Source organism: Atractosteus spatula, chromosome 14, assembly GCF_055471065.1.
Source record: "Atractosteus spatula isolate fAtrSpa1 chromosome 14, fAtrSpa1.hap1, whole genome shotgun sequence".
Lineage (NCBI taxonomy): Eukaryota > Metazoa > Chordata > Actinopteri > Semionotiformes > Lepisosteidae > Atractosteus > Atractosteus spatula.
The window spans coordinates 22,149,648-22,169,555 of record NC_142719.1 but is presented as its reverse complement, the minus strand read 5'-3'; positions in this window follow the sequence as shown (position 1 = coordinate 22,169,555).

Sequence of the window (19,908 nt, the reverse complement as noted above, 5' to 3'; positions counted from 1 at the left end):
TAAACTTTATGATCTTTTGTGCGTTTATTTTAATGTCTACAAAAATCTGTTCAATGTCAGAGGTCTGTTTTTCGTGTGACACTGAATCGACGTACAGCTCAACGTTTTCGGATTCACCACTTGCTTTATTCTCTGCCACGGAGTGCACTCCTTTCTCTCGCCTGGAGCGGCACGCTTTTGCAAAGTGGTTAAATTTTCCTCATTTTAGGCACTGCTTGCCTTTTGCCGGGCAAACGTCCTGATCGCCGTGAGCCTTATTTCCGCAGTAGCCACACTCTCTTTGGCACTTTGCTCCCCACTCCAATCTAGCGTCTCCCGCTCGGGCGGGTTTCTCAGCCCTGACACGGCGCACTCCGCGAGCTGCCTGTTTCAGTGCCTGCCGCTGAACTGCGAGTACTGCGCTCTTGCGTGGGCTGCTCGCGCTGCTGCCCATCGTTCTTAGCTGGGTTTGCGCTAAGTCGTGAGACCTAACGATGTCTATGGCCCTGTCTAGCATCAATTCAGAACCAACATTCAACAGCTTTTCTCTCACTCTCGGTGAATGTATTCCAAAAACGATGCGATCCCTTACCATCTCCTCGCTATCAGAGTAATTACAGTCTTTAACAAGGAGCCGCAGCTCTGTTACAAATTGTTCGAACGGTTCGTTACCTCCCTGTACTCTCTCGTGAAATTTATATCGAGCAAATATAACATTTGTTTTAGGCTTAACGTGCACTTCAAAACGGTCATAATAGGTTTTGAGTACCTTTGCCTCCTCCTCGTCGAGTGTCCATGTGTTGTATATGTCTCTGCCCTTTTCTCCAGCCCACAGGAGAAGATAACTGCATTAGTCTTCCTGTCCTGTCTTCTTGAGCGGACCCGAAAACATGAGCTCCACATGCTGCTTGAATTTGCGCCAAGCCTCGGGCAGGTTGTTCGCCTCCCAATCCATTCGTGGTGCGGGAATTCCAGCGACGTTCATTTTAAATCTTTTGTCCTGACGTGAATCCTATTTATTCTGACACCATGTCTTGTTTCTCGTACACGTATAGTGTAGAAATGAACAACCCAGGATGACGATGTGACACTCGAACAAACTCTTTATTTCACCTGTAACTCCGAACCCGTTAGCTCCTACATTCACTATAACCTGTGACCCTGAGTAACCATTATTCCCACTCAGCCCTCCACCAATCAACATGCAGTTTCACTGCTGACAGCCACAAATATTACAGTTACTTTCAAAACATTTTGAAACATGATACAGCAGGTTTGACAACAGGGGTTCTGTCTAGGTGATCCAGGTTCAATACCTGGTTTGGGCACAAGTTTTTCTCCTAACAAAGACTTTTGAAAACATAAAATAGTAAATATTATGTACACTATATTAACTTTTTTTTTTCAGTATTATACAGAAACATATTCAATGTTAAGTGATATTAATAATGAAATAAAAATGTGAATGAGACAGAACCTGCAACCTACAGATTTAAAGATCGCGATTTGTGAAACATTTCATAGCTTTTATTTAAACAATATCTAGTACCTGGTTGCATTTTTAGAAACCTTAGTTTGAATAAAGCGGATCCCAGGTGCAAGTGACTTCATAATGCGAGAAGGCATTATGCTGTATTTTTTATGCATCAGTTGAAGCCTTCTGAAGTCTCCCAAAAACATAAAATGTAACAGAATATTGTGGGCAACCGATTCTTTTAATTTTAAGGAAAAGCAAAAATAGGAAACAATAACTTGTGTGCTTAAAATAGACATTGCATGGTTTTAAAACCCATACAAAATGGGTTTAGTTAAAAACACGAAATCCACGAAAAACGGGTGATTTTTCTTCCTTTGTGTAAGCTGTAAGTTTTTTTAACTTTTTAATTAAACATTTTAAACACTTTAATTTTGTAAATGCAACATGCATTTCGTACAGATACAGTACAATCACATTCTCCTATCTTCCTGTGGTATGAAGCAAATTAGCAGGTGGTTGAGAAAATAGTGCTCCACTAACTGAGCTCAGTCAGAGAAGGTGCGGCGCCATAAGAAGACTGTTCTGCAGCTTGCAGTCTTTATGGACCTGAGCGCGTCTGCCTTTAAAACTCAATAATGGCATGTAAATCCATTCTTTTAATTTGAAATCTTTTAATTATCATTAAACATAGCTTTCTCACCAGTTGGTTTTATATTTGACACCATCGTTAAACAAAGCAGGGGCTTATTGTGCTTTCTAATGACATTACACATGGAAAGATTATACATTTTAATCATTTTTAATTTAAAAAAGTACATTTTAGAAACATTTAATCTACACAAACATCATAGACTATTTTCGATTATATTTCTGAATGTTATGTCACAGTTCAATGTTTTATATACTGTACATCTAAATAAAGTCAGGTGTCAGGTGTATAAACTATTATTAATCAATAATTAGTATTAAAATTCACACTGTGATAAATTGTTGCACTTCCACATCTTGTAAAACATTAATTTGCAAGACTGTGTTCAAACACATGTTAAATCTTTTTCTGTCTCTCCCTACTCTCTCTCAAGCTGGCTTAAGTGCCATTCAGAGCCGAAAAAGTTTGGTGCGGTCTTCTCCACTTTAAAGGTACACTCCTTGTGGAATTTTCATCTCAAAAGTTTGCCCACCAGCTAACACACAGAAGCAAATTGAATACAAATTGTACTTGCAAGAAAAGTGATTACAAACAGAAAAAACATACTTGCTTTATACTGTTATACTGTACAGTGTATTAAAACTAACACTCTATGGTAACTACACTGTGAGTAATGCTGCCCACTAAACCTCTTTCCCACAATTTCACGGGAGCAAGGTCACATAGCTGATTCACAGCTGGATACAATTTTATCTTGCCTCGTGAAAGCAAAAATTCAAATATTTGTCAACATATTTACTATCTATCTCAGTTATCTCACTGTGTTAATCTCACTGTACGCCCCAGTGCTCACTCAATGTTCACAGGTTTTCTGCATTATCACCTCGCACCAGGGGGGGAAGGAAAAGTACCCACGGTCACTTTTTTCACTGTCCATCACTCTGCCCCTGGAGAGACAAAGTTGATTAAAACTCATTAAAAAGGGTGTGGTGTACTAACACAAACTGTGCTTAACAGAACCACTTGTAAGAGCAAGGTGACTTTCTGCTCAATTAAATAAAGCTACAGTACAGACAGATTTTAAATTCTTCAAGCAAAATTAGCTGTTTGTCAAAATCAGCTACTTTGCAAGCGACTTCTCAAAAGGTACTTTTTGTCTCTCATGCAAACTCAGCAAAGGTTTTTACTTTTATAATTCCAAAATTTGAACGGTATGCCTCAGGGACTCAATATAGTATTGTTGCGAATATGGTTTGTGCAGGAAAATCAAAATACTGTCTGTGACAGTACAGCCCTCTACTCTTCTGTGCATAAGAGGGATGTTGGCTGCATAGTTTAAGAAGGTTTTCTGTAGTTCAGCCAGCAAAACCTCAGTTGAGCGACATAAGAGACCCCGGGGTCGTGCCCATGTGGTGAAGGATGAACCGTGACAGGAGCAGCGAGAGCACAACCCCAAAAACCCCAATCCATTATAATATTAATAATATATACTGTATTGCATTTAAATTCTCTTGTTTTTACAAATATAAAAAGAGGTGATACACAATGTGTAAATATAACCATTTTCCCTCCTTTAAAAGAATTCTGTGAATAAATCCTAAGTCACGAAACCATCACTTATAATAATTCATCCGGATACACACACTTACACCATAACCAACAACAAGCTATAATAGTGGACTATTTTTATATATTCAGCTATGTAAGAAACAAAATAATTCTCTGATCGGGCTTTGAACCACCTGGGTGCAGTGCACTACATGACAGCCCATTGTCTATTATCACTATAAGGACAATAATATATATTTTATATAATTTATCAAATGTTTCCAAAATGTCCCTTTGTGATATTTTAGCTGCTTAGTCACACGACTCCAGATTAATATTACTATCAAGAGGTATTACAGATGCAGCCATTCAAAGTGCGCGGTACAGACACGTACTGGAGGTAATTGGCTACGGCGTCGCGCATTGTGACGCACGATGACACGCGGCACCACGGTACGTGATTGGTTGACCGACAGGGGCACTCGTGGTCCGTTGGTCTGTCGTAGAAAGATTTACAGTAAACGTCTTTACTGTGCCCCTTGTAGTATTGAATATTCGTATGGAATTTTACCACTGAAGGGAAATCTTAGTAGCTGAGCATAAAAAGAATAGGAGCATACTGTAACGCATGTGAAGGCCATAAACGATATTAATTTTGGAACATAAACATACAGTATATGGCTGGTCTTGGTACTTTAAAGAAAAAATACACACCAGTATTCCATTTCTCCCTAAACATTTTAAGCATCGAAGTCTTTAACTAACGAGATACTGGAGTCAACAAGCATACTTTTAGAATTTGATTAAAGGGGATTTTATATGGAATCGCGTATCTAAAGAAATTAATAACGATATAATTATATTCATGTACCGCAACACGAGAATAGTACACGCTGTACATTGTCTGTTGATAATGTTTCTGTAGTGCTTTTTCAGCATGCTGCATGTGACCTTGCCGGTGGTGCTGTGGGTTAGGTTCCTGACTCCCATGTCACACGGTCTGTGACTGAATCCCACTGGAACCATGACTTTTTTTTTAACAAACATTTCTTTGAAAAAATGAAACGTTTCCCTTGGTCAGAGATTAAATAAAACCTCACTTGCACCAAACAAATTTATATCTCTAAATATCACAACATGATCGAATTTAAGTCATTTTAATAACAATGAATAGTCACCTATGCATTACAAAATAAACCTTTATATTGATTTGTATCGCGTTTTGATTTAAATCCTAAACGCGTGTTTAAATATATGTGTTTAAAGGCGATATATAAAAGCACTGATTCTTATGGAATGTGTTCCGCCGGGGATTCAAAAAATTTATTTTTTTAATCGAGTATCTAAAGAAAATAGCAGTATAACTTTGTTCATGCACAAACAGTGGCATGTTACATTATTAATTTGGGTGTCTCCTCTTGCCAGAAAGCTCTAAATTGCATTCTGAGTGCGGTTTTTGACTTTACTAAATTGCAACCCATAAATAAAGCTGCACAATGGACAATGCAACGTACTGTAAATTGCAAAAATGCACTTGGAATCTGTCCAAGCCCTACTTTGTCAGGCATTTTCTTTTACTGCAACGGACATAAAAACTCCCTTGCTTTTAACAGAGAGTTTCATAATTTCTAACTACAAAAATTATTTAAACTGCGACACTTATCATTCATTCCATTCCATTCCATTATCAGTCTTCCATTTCTCCCTAAACATTTTAAGCATGAAAGTTTTATGAAACGGTACCCAAATATGCGATTGCTGTATAGAATTAATTTTAATTAAAAAAAATTATTTAACACGAAAATTAAGCTGGAAATCTCGCCCCCTACTACCTTGAAAATACTTGTGAAACCGGTTTAATTCGTCACAGCCAGCACTCCCGCAGAGAGGGGGGTTGTACTCGTTAATGTCTTAGCCGGAACACATCATTATATCTCATTTTGTATTTCTATAAAAAAATCGTTTGCCCAGCCACTATTGTTGTTATTGTTTTTATCCTGTAAAGCGCTTTGAGGAGCACAGCTTTCTCACTACTTAGATTACTTTTTGATACCATCCTTACACAAAGCAGAAACTTCTTGTATTTTCCGATGACATACAAGTGGAAAGATTACAGATTTTAATCGTCTTTTTTCTGAACCAGGGAAAATCTGATCATGTTTCTCTATAACAATAATAAAAAAACTTTATTTTACATATCACCTTTAAAGGTGGCATCTCAAAACAATACAGTAGATGTAAACCACAGATTACAAAGTAAATACCCAGACAAACCAAACGCGTTTTTAATAAAATGCTTTTATTCATTCAACAGAGAGAGAGTGTAAAACCTGGGTGTAACAGCTGTTCCTTTTTCTGATCACTCGCTCTCTGGATAAACGTCTCGCCTGTCCTGTTCTTTGTTTTCCTAATTTGCCGATTATGCCTGCTGCGATCCACTCCTACCCTCACACCTAAAGAAGACTATTTTAAATTTCTTTGCGCGGTCCATTGTGCAATTAACCCTTGTATGTGCTGTCCTTAAGGTGATATCACATAAAGGTGATATGTAAAATAATGTTATTACTTGGTTTTCAAAGTGCAATGAAATACAATATTGTTGTTGTTGCTGTTATTGTTGTTTTTATCCTGTAAAGCGTTTTGAGAAGCCACCTTTAAAGGCGATATATAAAAGAGCTGATTCATATGGAATGTGTTCCGCCGGGGATTCAATTTTTTTTTTTAATTGCGTATCTAAGGAAATCTCAGTATAACTTTGTTCATGCACACACAGTGGCATGTTACATTATTAATTTGGGTGTCTCCTCTTGCCAGAAAGCTCTAAATTCCATTTTGAGTGCGGTTTTTGACTTTTTCTAAATTGCAACCCATAAATAAACTGCGACACCTATAATTCAACCAGAGCTCGAAATATCACAAGGACCCTCAAGAGCACAGCAAAGACTGTATTAAAAGAATCGCATATCTAAAGAAATTAATAAGATATAATTATATCCGTGTACTGCGACAGGGCTGTGTAGGGCTGTTTCACCTCTCTCTTCATGTGACTCTATTCAAAAGCAATTTAGCAGAGAGGGGATGAGAAGAGTGACAAACTAGTATAGCAATATGTATAGTATAGCAGTCAAACAATATGAAGCATCTCCTTTTACTTTTAAGTCACTTAAATACATTGAGCACAGCTTTCTCACCACTTAGATTACTTTTTGATACCATCCTTACACAAAGGAGAAACTTCTTGTATTTTCCGATGACATACAGTACAAGTGGAAAGATTACAGATTTTAATCGTCTTTAATTTTGTTACGTTATACGTTTTAGGAACGTTTCATCTATACAAACACCACAAAACTATTCTCGATTGTATTTCTGAATGTTATGTTACACCTACAGTAGTTCACTGCTTTAAATACATCGAATCAAGAAAGTTAGGTGTAGCACTTTAGATCTTTTTTTCTGAACCAGGGAAAATCTGATCATGTTTCTCTATAACAATAATAAAAAACATTATTTTACATATCACCTTTAAAAGTGGCATCTCAAAGCAATAAAGTAGATGGAAAAACAGTTAAAAGGGACCAAAGTAAATACCAGACAAACGCAAACGCGTTTTTAATAAAATGCTTTTATTCATTCAGCAGAGAGTGAGAGGGACATCCAGCAGAGAGAGACACACACACCGGTTTCCATTGACAAAAGTAATTGTTTTTTTACATTCCTCTTGTCTAACAGGAATGTTTTGTTTGTGGACAGACTGTTAGACTAGAGGAAAAGAGCGCCTCCTTCTTCGAAGCATTTCGTTGATCCGATCATGAATTCTTTTCCAATCGCACGAAGTTGAAGGGTTGAGAATCTCCGATTCACCATGCTACTAATGGTTTCCCGGAGATTGCAAGGCAAGGCACTTTTGCCTCTGGACCCATCGAAATTTACAGACGTGGTCCACCCCCAGTAAATTTCAAAAGTCACAAGATTTCGAAACACGAGGGCAGCGTAGCGGTCGGCTCTTGCTTTCCCGTCTATGCCGATGCACTGCAATTACAACCCCCCTCCATCTCTTGAGTGATGGGTAACAGTTGGATATCTGGGAGAATTATTCGTCCCAGTGGCGTCTGTGAATTCCGCTCTGTAGTCGATGCTTCCTGAGGGGAGATAGACGGCGGGGGCAGCATCAACCAATTCCTGCGTGGTGGTGAGCGGAGAGGCCGAGATGGAGTGTCCTGAGGCGGTGTGTGCTCTGCAGGGGGCAGAGCTTCCGCCAGGCATTGCAACCTGCGCGGCGGGGAGAGGCACTTATCGGGAGACAGCTGCTCAACTGTTTGACTGCTGGAACATACTGTCTCCTTCCTCTGCATTTTCAGGAGTGTCTCTAGCCTCCCAATCCTCCCCAGTAATGTGTCGTACTGCTCCCGCTGCTGCCGAAAAGTCTCCACACAGGTGGTGCTTCTACAGGTTGGAACCCTGGCCAGTGGCCGAGAGCAGAGACCCATGGCCTGTGGCAAAATAACATAATTCATGTAAGAAATAAAGTCACACAGTAGTATTCATCAGTCGCGGAACAGACATCAAAATAAACTTTTCTTTTTTTTCGTCTTACCGCTTTCTTTTTTACTGTCCTGGTGGTAGATTTCGAAGATCGTTTCGCCCGTGCGGTGTTTTCTTGAAGAACAGGCTACGAAGAAATAATTATAATTGAATGTAAAATTCAAAACGGCAATAATACCTTGTAATATGCGCTGTAATCGCGTATTTCAGATGAAGTCTGCTGTATTTGCTTACCCTTCGCTCTTTGGAAGCTGGGGCGGCAGAAGCACCCCGTCTCTTCCCGTAAAAGGTCTTGGTCTCCATACTGTACTGTGGTCGCTGTAGTGCAGGTTCGCAGATTTTTTTTGTGATGGGAGTTCACTCAATCCCTTGGTGTATTTATGCTATATTCACATGTACAGCTAGAATGTGTTCATTGTCTTCCAATGAAAGGTGGGTTCCTTTTGCCGAAGTCGGGAGACATTAGAGGCTTGCCACACCCGGACTGTTAAACCAACGCATTAGCACGTCAAAGCCCATTGAGGAGCCGGGCGCAATAATTGTTTTGTCCCTTGATTTACTGATCTGCATTAATTACAGAAATCAAGTTAGATAGATAGATACTTTATTGATCCCGTGAGGGAAATTGCAGTGCAACAGCAGCTTAACACACACAGCACAGCCACAGTGTAACGAATTATATAATAATAGTACAATACATACAATACAATACAAGAGTTACTCACAGTCCGGACGCACAAGAACAAACTAGAACAGAACAGTACACAGAAAATCGTATCACACTCATATCACACATATGAATATAAATATAGATGTAACTATAGATATAAATATAAATGTATTGCACAGGTCCCTGGCATATATTGCACAAAAAGTGGTTGTAAACGGGAAAAAGAAAAAGAAAAAGAAAGAGAACAGATGTAGCAGTAGATGTGTAGATGCGTTTAGTCCAGAAACAGGTCACTGTCGATGTTGCCTCTGCCAAGACGCAAGGTGGATGCATTGTACAGTCTTATGGCAGACGGCAAGAATGACCTCCTGTAGCGCTCCCTGTCGCACCGTGGATGAATCAGTCTATTGCTGAACGTGCTCTTCATTCCTGCAAGCCTGTCATAGAGGGGATGGGATAAGTTGTCCATGATGGCCTCTAGTTTGGACATCATTCTCCTCTCAGCCACTACCTCCAAGGAGTCCAGGTCAAACCCAATGACAGAGCTTGCTCTCCTGATGAGCTTGTTCAGCCTTTTGGAATCTGCTGCTCTAATCCCAGAGCCCCAGCACACCACTGCGTAGAAAATGGCACTCGCTACCACCGACTGATAGAACATGTGTAGCATCTTACTACACACATTGAAGGACCTGAGCCTCCTCAAGAAGTAGAGTCGGCTCTGTCCCTTCTTATAGATGGCCTCGATGTTCTTAGACCATTCCAGTCTATCGTCGATGTGCACTCCCAGGTACTTGTACGAGTCCACCATCTCCACGCCACTCCCATGGATGTAGACAGGAGTAGGTTTGACCTTTTTCCTCCTGAAATCTACCACCAGTTCCTTTGTCTTTGTAACATTCAGTTCCAAGTGGTTCACCCCACACCACTCCACAAAGCTGCTGACTAGTCCTCTGTACTCCTCCTCCTGTTCACCCTTGATACATCCCACAATTGCAGAGTCATCTGAGAACTTAAAGTCCGAAGTATAGAGGGTGAAGAGGAATGGAGAAAGAACTGTCCCTTGAGGTGCCCCTGTGTTACTCACTACCTGTTCAGACACACAGTTCTGAAGTCTCACAGACTGTGGTCTGCCTGTCAGGTAGTCAGTGATCCACGAGGTCGTGGAGGCATCGACTTGCATCTCCTCCAGCTTCCTCCTTAGAAGTAAGGGCTGGATGGTATTGAAGGCACTGGAGAAGTCGAAAAACATGATCCTTACAGTGTTGCCAGCCCTGTCCAGGTGTGAGTAGGCCCTTTGCAGCATGTAGATGATCGCATCCTCCACACCAACACTGGGCTGGTAGGCAAACTGTAGGGTGTCCAGTGATGAGCTGACCAGGGGTCTCAGGTGGGATAAGACCAGCCTCTCCAGTGTCTTCATGATGTGAGAAGTCAGTGCAACTGGTCTGTAGTCGTTGAGGACAGAGGGGTGCCCTTTCTTTGGTACCGGGACCAGGCATGATGTCTTCCAGAGCACCGGGACTCTTTCCAAGCGCAGGCTCAGGTTGAACAGTCGCTGGAGCACTCCGCTCAGCTGATCAGCACAGGCCCTCAGAACTCTGGGGCAGATGTTATCTGGTCCTGTGGCCTTACCCTCGTGCAGCCTCTTCAGCTCCTTCTTCACCTGGTCAGCTGTGATGGTCAGCCTGGCCTGGGGGATGGTGCTCATAGTGCTTTCAGTGCTGCAGCTGTTAATGGCGGAGGTGTTGGAGAGTGGCAGCTGTGGGGGATGGGTGGGTGAGTAGCCGTCGGGGGTTGTGGCTGTAGGCGGCCATGTTTGTGGGGGGATGGAGGAGGTATTGGGCAGTCGCAGCTGTGAAGGGTTAGGGAGCGTGTGGCTGTGGGGGGATGGGTGTTGCGCCACAGAGGACCCAGAATCAAACCTGTTAAAGAACTGGTTCAACTCGTTGGCCATCTCCAGGTTCCCTTCTGTTGCACCCCCAGCCTGTTTGAAGCCAGTGATCTCTCTCATGCTGCTCCATACATCTCTCACCCTATTCCTTTGCAGCTTGTCCTCTATCTTCTTTCTGTATGCGTCCTTGCTCTCTCTTAACTTCTGCTTTAGCTCCCTCTGTACACGCTTGACCTCTTCCTTATCTCCCCTCCTAAAGGCTCTCTTCTTGTCATTCAGAAGAGCCTTCAGGTCGCTGGTGATCCAGGGTTTGTTATTGGAAAAGCAGTGTACATCTTTGGTGGGGATGGTGTTATCTACGCAGAAGTTAATATAGACAGTGACACAGTCCACCATGCTGTCTATGTCGTCCTCATGTGGTTCGCACAGCACATCCCAGTCGGTGGCCTCCAAAGCACCACGTAGATCCTCCATAGCCTCCTGAGACCACCTCCTCACAGTCCTCATGGTCACAGGTTGGCGCTGGACAATAGGCGTGTACAGTGGTGTAAGCAAGACAAGGTTGTGATCTGATCTGCCAAGGGGGGGAAGGGCTGTGGAACTATATGCATCCTTAGCATTGGCATATAATAAGTCCAGTGTTTGGTTTTCTCTGGTCGGGCACTTAACAAACTGGTGGAAAGTAGGCAGAGTGGTGGAAATAGATACGTGGTTAAAGTCCCCTGAAATAGCTATAAAAGCGCTTGGGTGCTTTGTTTGTAGCCTGGCTGTGACTGTGTTTATGACGTCACACGCTACCGCTGCATTTGCCGTAGGTGGAATGTAAACAACAACAAAGATGGCGCATGTAAACTCCCACGGCAGATAGTACGGACGCAGTCCTATGGCTACCAGTTCGATGTCCGGGTTGCAGACGCGCTCCTTAACATGAGTATGTCCAGGATTACACCATCTTTTGTTTACAAGCACCGCGAGCCCCCCTCCTTTCCTCTTACCGCTCTCGGTGTTTCTGTCCTCCCGCACCGTCTGAAAGCCGCCGATGGTAACGTTCGAGTCCGGAATAAGTTCCTGCAGCCACGTCTCGGTGAAACACATGATACTGCATTCACGATACTCCCTCTGGCTTCTCACCAATGCTCCCAGTTCGTCCATCTTGTTCACTAAGGACCTCACATTTCCCATGATGATCGAAGGAAGGTAGGGTTTAAATCTCCTTCTCTTCGCCTTTCGCGTCGCACCAGCCCTACAGCCTCGGCTTCTCCTCCTCAGCTCCTCCGGCACCGATGGCTTCTCTCCAGTGAGTAGAGCCGGACGCGCTAGCGCGATCAGCTGGTCCCGCGTGTAGACAATGCTACTGTGGCTATCGGCATTGCAACTCGATAGCCACAGAGGTCCAAGTATCAGAAAAAACAAGAAAAAGTTTCTCAGCTTCCTAGTATCCATCATGTTGTGATCGCAAATCTAGTTGCCGGCAAAGGTATGAAGAAAAAAAAAAACACTAACACACTAGCATTAACTAACTGAAAGAAACAAAAAGACACAGAGCTGCTGTAGCAGGCTGCCACTAACACGGCGCCATCTTGTAATCCTATCCTGCTCTATGCAGACGACCTGGTCCTGCTGTCGCCCACAGAACAGAGGCTGCGCCAGAACCTGGCACTGCTGGAGCAGCACTATCAGACCTGGGCGCTGACAGTCGATCTGGACAAGACCAGAGTTATGGTTTTCCAGAAAAAAAGCCAGACCTCAGGGAAACAGGTACAAATTCACACCTAACAACACATTAACACCTAACAACGGGAGCAGGGACGAATTAGGCCAGTACCCACTATTGTTAAACATACAGAAAAGAATATTAAAGTATTGAAGTATTGGCTTTAGTATTAGCCATACAGAACATTAAAGTGCCCCTTTTCCATTCAGCGGGTGCCTGAGCCGCTGTGTCCTATCTTCTGATAGTCGCCATTGTGAATGTCTGTGGAGTGTATCTTATTTTTAGTACTATATTTTTGTATTATATTCCCTATTAATCAAACTTTTGTGGAGTGGTGTGTATCGGCTTGTCCCCTCCTCCCGCCCCTCTCTGTGTACAGTAGAGCCTCCTGTCCAGCCAGCACATGTCCACAGACATTCACAACAGCGACATATCATAAAACGTTTGCACATATAGTTAAATAATTAGTTGTTTTTCAGGAAATTAAAAAAAAAAAACTTGAATTACTTATCCAGTCTCTCGAAATAAAGTTATTTTTCAAGCAATGCAACAAACGTCGGGCAATGTGTTTTTTTTAATCCAACATTGACAGCCACATCTTAAATCTTGTCAGTCAGCTCTTTTTTCTCTATTTGAATTGTGGCTTACACATCGCACGACTTTAAAAGCTAGAAAAACAAGTTTCGATTCACATTATCTGGCGAGCCTTGTTTTGTCAAAGGACAGCACAAAAAAACAGACAATACACAGGGAGGAGGAGGGCAAGCGAGAGAGAGTTTTTTACCCTCTGTCAAAAAACCCAAATAACCCGGGGCAGAGACTCTGGGGGGATCATTGCGTGGTACAGAGCGGAGCTCAGTCAATTCTTATGGAATGTGTTTTCTTTCTTCTTTTTTTCAGCATGGAATAAACCTGTTACTTGATTCATATGGATGCCCGGTTCCGCCGTGGATTCAAAACATTTTTTTTATCGGTGCGACCGTTAGCCCGACATCGATAAGAAGACCATGCAGGAGGCTTGGATGGAGATACAGAAAAACCAACACATGCCCCATGATAAGGCTAAAAAACAAAGAGGAAAGACTCAAACAAGCGCTCCAATGGATTGAACAGGGGGAGGCATTTCAGGATGTACTTTTCACCGACGAAACAACAGTGGCTCTGGAACAGTTTTCAACAATGGCATTTTGCAAAAAGGGGAGATATGTGGACAAGCCAAAGCCCAAACATCCACTGAAGGTTCACGTCTGGGGGGGTATATCTAGAAGAGGCCTGGGACCACTTCTTATTTTCGAAGGAATTATGGACCGTGAATTCTTCGAGGAAGTCGTGGTCACACAGCATGCCGCCCCATATATTAGGGAGCACTTTGGATCAAGGCACCGTCTCTTTCAAGACAACGATCCGAAACACACAGCAGCAAGGGCGAGGCTTGTAGCAGAAGGAGTGAACTGGGTGAAAACTCCAGCCGAATCCCCAGATCTAAATCCGATAGAGATGGTTTGGCATTCGTTGAAAGACTACGTTCGGAAAACTGCTAAGCCCGTCACAAAGCAGGAACTGATCGATGCGATCTATAAATTCTGGGAGGAAGAACTGACCGAACAAAATTGTAACAATTTTATTAACAGGCTGTTTCGTGTTCTTCCTAGGATTGTTGACTGGGGCGGGGGACATTCGGGAATGTGAGTCTGAGAAAGACAGTCTCACGTTTGTGGACAGTCTGTCCACAAACAAAACATTCCTGTTAGACAAGAGGAATGTAAAAAAACAATTATGTTTTGTCAATGAAAACCTGTGTGTGTGTCTCTCTCTGCTGGATGTCTCTCTCTCTCTGCTGAATGAATAAAAGCATTTTATTAAAAACGCGTTTGCGTTTGTCTGGTATTTACTTTGGTCCCTTTTAACTGTTTTTCCATCTACTGTATTGCTTTGAGATGCCACTTTTAAAGGTGATATGTAAAATAAAGTTTTTTATTATTGTTATAGAGAAACATGATCAGATTTTCCCTGGTTCAGAAAAAAGACGATTAAAATCTGTAATCTTTGCACTTGTACAGTATGTCATCGGAAAATACAAGAAGTTTCTGCTTTGTGTAAGGATGGTATCAAAAAGTAATCTAAGTGGTGAGAAAGCTGTGCTCAATGTATTTAAGGGACTTAAAAGTAAAAGGAGATGCTTCATATTGCTTGACTAATTTTAAAAACTAAGTTATAAATGCAGACGCCCCCTCGGTGCCACGCCGGGTGTAAATATCTAAATATACATTCGTCCCGGGCAGAGGCCGAAGAGCGCCCGGCTGGGGTGCGCGGGGAAGAGCAGGACAGGAGTGAAAGTGGTCAGGGCGGGGTTTAGGAAGGCGTACAGTCTGGGCACGTATAGATTACACTTTTCTAAAACGTATTTAAAAATAAAAACGATTACAATCTAATCCTTCCACATTTGATCCCAAAATCCCAAGAAAAATAAAAAAAGCTATGCTGAAAGTTTATTAAGATACTTAGAAGACAAAGATACTGTATCAATTTATGTTGCATTTGTCTGATTATGATTAAAAAAAACACATATAATTAAACATGCCTTTGCGATATAAATCAAAACACGATTTAAATCAATATAAATGTTTATCCTTTTTTTTATATCAATATAAAATTACGCATACTGTCCAGCCTCCATTTCTCTATTAAAATTTACTCTATTACACATTTTCAATTTGTTGATAATAGAAATGTTAGGTTCTCTAAAGCTTTGTGATAGTTGACCCACCCAGGCAGCAAAAGATCAGCTGCACTGGTAAGATGCGACACCGAAGATATGATTAATAACCTTTTAAATCTGAAGGGAGATCTGAAGGGATCCCCCCCCCCCCACACACACACAATAGAAGCAGGAAGCAGAAGCAGGGACCGTTGTCAGAAGGGAAGAAGGTGACTATTCATTGTTATCACAAATGACTTAGATTCGATCATGTTGTGATATTTTGAAATATAAAAGTCAATTGATTGTCCATAATATCGCTATTATATTTTTTCGAAGAAATGTTTGTTAAAAGAAAAGTTACAGCACCAGCTGGATTTGAACACACAACCCCTGAGTTGGTACTCAGCATGTAGACCAGTGGGCTACAAGGGAAGTCACATGAAAAGAGAGGCGAAACAGCTCTACAAAGCCCTGTCGCAGTACACGAATATAATTATATCTTATTAATTTCTTTAGATACGCGATTCTTTTAATACAGTCTTTGCTGTGCTCTTGGGGATCCTTGTGATATTTCGAGCTCTGGTTGAATGATAAGTGCCGCAGTTTAAATAATTTTCGTAGTGAGAAATTATGAAACGCCCTGTTAAAAGCAAGGGAGTTTTTATGTCCGTTGAAGTAAAAGAAAATGCCTGACAAAGTAGGGCTTGGACAGATTCCAAGTGCTTGTACAAATGTGCTAAAGAAATGATACTTTGAGTATACAGCTTGGCCAAAGTCATTCATTATTAATACTATTAGTAATATCTTCGGTAAAGGCTTTGATGCATAAATATTTCTGATAAAGGTAGGTTGTGTACTTTTGTCCAACTGAGCAATCTTGCTTTCGTAAAATATACCAACATTTTAATGACTGATGATTAACATGCTGTAATACACAGTTTAAATTTAAAAGCTCAAATGCTTTACATGAGAGGTTAAGCTTTATTGGCTCCTCCTGGTGGTTTTACAAGGTGATGCTGGATACTTTCCGGCATGACGTCAAATGACGCGATTAACCCCGTGATACTGCATGATACCATGACACGCCCACCGGGGTATCCCGCGAAATACCCCACCCATTTTGAATGGCTGCATCTGTACGTCCCAGTGTGTGGTCTGTGTGTGTTTTTTTTCATGTTCCACACTGCTGACCTTTGATTGTTCTCCCTTCCCCATTGGTTCACCATTACAACACTGTTCCATATGACATCATGATCAATTAGCTTCTCAGCCAATCAGAGTGCATCTTATTCAGCATATAACATGGAGGTTTTCTGAAGGAAGAGGCCTTTCGTTTGACTTCGGTCCCGTTTAGTTTTGCTTTGCTTCATTTCGCTTTGGTTATCGCTTCGTTTAGCTTTTGCTTTGGCTTTGTTGGTTTGTTGTTTTGTTTTGTGTGTGTGTATTTTCGTATAGCTTCGGCTTTGTTGTTTTGTTGGTTTCTGTTCGTTTCTTTGTACTTTCATTTGTTTGTGTTTATCCTTGTTTTGCCATTACCTTGCCCTAACGTGTTATATGTTCAACTTTTGTGTTCTTTTGAACCCTCTTCCTGTTGATTACTCTTGTTTTCCCTTATTTGTATTCCTAGTTCACTTGTGTTTTTGTGTGAACTTTTGTGTATAAGGTTAGTTTAGGTTGTCGGGTACATTCTACACACCTAGTTGATTTTGTATTAGTAACACTAGTTTAGTACGGGTGAGTGCCATTTGTCTTGTATGGTTTTGGGTAGTCAGTGGAGGTTAGCTAGGGTGTTGAAGACGTCGAAGACCGTGTGTTTTGGGTTTTCTTTTGTAGTCAGATTAGCTTTCCCTCACTTTCCTAGCCATCTCCATTTTGTTTGTTATTTTCTTTTCTTTGGCACCACTCTAGTTCCTTACCCTGTGTGTTATCATGTCTTACCAGTCACTTATTCAATTTAAAATAATCACTTTTGCAACCACCTTTGTTATCACGCTTCCTAGTCGCACACCAGAACCCACCTGCTTCCAAAAGAATTATCCTAAATGTTACACCCCTTTACCCCTAGACACTTGGGGTCGTAACAAGAGGTATTAAATCAGTACAACTTTTATGAATTTAAAAGATTTTTAAACGTTTAATTAAAAAATAAATATCTTACAGCGCACACAAAGATTCTAAGCTGGTCACGAGGAAGAAAAATCACCCATTTATCACACCTAAAAAGTGTTCTTTACAGCTTTTAAAGTCATGCAATGTTTAAGTTAGGCAGGAACTCATCATTGTATCTTATTTTTTATTTAATTTTTAAAATAAAAAAAAATAGTTTGCCCATCGTGTTGATAAGCTGTTCCCCGATTACTGGCGATTGTAAAAATTAACCCTTCCCCCCTCCTTCATTTAATATAAAGATTTCCGTGAAGAAATCCTTATACACGAAACAATCACATATAATAATTCATCCAGCTGGTTCCCTGTTGAATGACGCTGATGGACTAGGTTCAATTCCAGGAGGTGTACTACTGTATATAGTACAGTTTAAACTTTTTGGTACAAATTCAAAGTTAAACTGTTGGCTGATTACTAACTGCTGACATTTGGATAAAGACAAAATATAGATTTTCTCAATTCAGTTGTAAACCTGAAAGAGACACATCATGTTCACAATAAGCTATAATAGTGGACAATTTTTATGCATTTGGCTCTGATTGCACTTTGAACCACCTGGGTGCAGTTCGCTACATTACAGTGCTAATGTAGCGAACTGGACAATAGAAGTTTTTTTTTAAAAAAAGAAAGAAACGAATGTCAAAATGTGTCACTATCGCAGACCCCTCCTCATAAGGGCGCTCCAGCCATTCCTTGTTTGCCTCATTCCCCGCACCTGTTCCTGGTTCCAGACCCTTTTCAGTTCCCCCTTAAAAGCCTGACGCTCTCGCTAATCCGGGCTCTGCATTGGTTTCCGCATCATGGGAGCCCAGGACCTGGATGCGCCTGGCTCCATTATGCTTTTAGTTTCTGTTCCTGTTCCCGTTCCCGTTTCCCCTGCCAGTCCCGACCCGGTTCTGGTTTTAAATCATCTGTTTAATCGTCTGATGGATTGCCTGGCCTTGGACTTTTGCCCTGTTTTCGGATTTCCCTCTTGACTTTTCCCGATGTTTTCTTCACTAATCCCTGGATTGTGTCGTCTGCATAGGGTCTGGAAAGAACTTTCCCTGACAAAATGTTTCCAAAACATCCACTTGTGATACTTTAGCTGCTTAGTTACACGATTCCATGTTAATATAACTATCAAGTGATGTTATCTTTTTACAATAACAGTAAGTGGTGTTCTTACTACATATTCTTAGAAAAGGATAAAACATTATAACTTTTATGAAGTACAGAATATAAGCGTAATAATTTTACAACAAGCACATTATTTATGATGAAGGTGGAAGGTTGTATACTTTTGTCCAACTGAGCAATCTTGCTTTTATAACATATACAGACTTTTTAATGTGTCGTGGAAATTTAACTATCAAGGAAGCCACGAGAGAGAGTTCTCACCTGAGTAAGGTCTTTATTTCAATATTGCAATATTGGGAGCCCTGCTGCCACTTTGCAAAGTGCAACCAGAGACTCAATTTGTTACAAGCAGTACAGGGTTTTTATAAGACGTTGCGCTGTAAAAAAGTTCAGCACTTGGTCCCTTCTAAAACTTCCCCTTTCTCTAACAAATTACATCATAGAGCGAGAGAAGAAAAACTAGATTTGTTATTCAAAGCTTATCAGTTACTTTCGGCTAATTCTAACGACCCAGACAGCATATATTGTTTTGGTACATTGTCTTCTAAAGTAACACAAACAGTGTACTTTGTTGATGCACTGTTTTCTAAAATTCTGCACGTACTGTAGCACAGCAGTTACATCCTTGAAATATATTATCTAAAAGCACCAATATATTTTTTTCAAAGCTCTCTACATTTTTAAGAATCAATTTACTTATTAGATTTCCACTTCAATTGTTTCATGTTTAACATGCTGTAATACACAGTTTAAAATTATTAAAAGTCTGAAAAGTATACAACTTAAATTCTTAATTGGAAAAAGATTGTCCCTCACCACTGACCGGGATTCGAAACTGGGCGTTTTCTGGCGACAGCTCAAGTGCTGTATATGAGACGTTATGCTTTATTAGCTACACATGGAGGTTTTACAAGGTGCTTCGGGATACTATTATCATATTTCATTTAACATGTGGTATGATGCGGTTTATTGCGCCACGTCCAAAGCGTTTTAACGCAGTGTACCACTCTCATTTTGAATGGCTGGGTCTTTAAATAAAGAAATTTTGGCAGCTGAAAATGAAAACTTTCTGAATGTCATTGATGGTATTTATTTACACAACTTTTTTTACAAAAAAAACCCAGCAGGTACTCATAGAGTGTTTAAAATCGATAGCTTTTTATGAAGTATATAAACTTTAAACTGTACAATTAGAATGAGCACAGCAAAATAAAAATACTTTAAGTGATGAAGTTAAAGATGTTCATACAGAAAATGTTTATGAAGAATGTGGAATGCATTTATGCACTTTTTTTTTACTTTTAGCTACCACTAACAGCTATGTACATTATGTATATTTATACTCCTAATGACACGGATGTCGGAAAGGACGAACCGTGGAATGGCAGGAGAGCGAAAAGACCCTATGCATAGTGGTGAGACGGGGGTTAGCCCGGGCTCAGCTGTTCA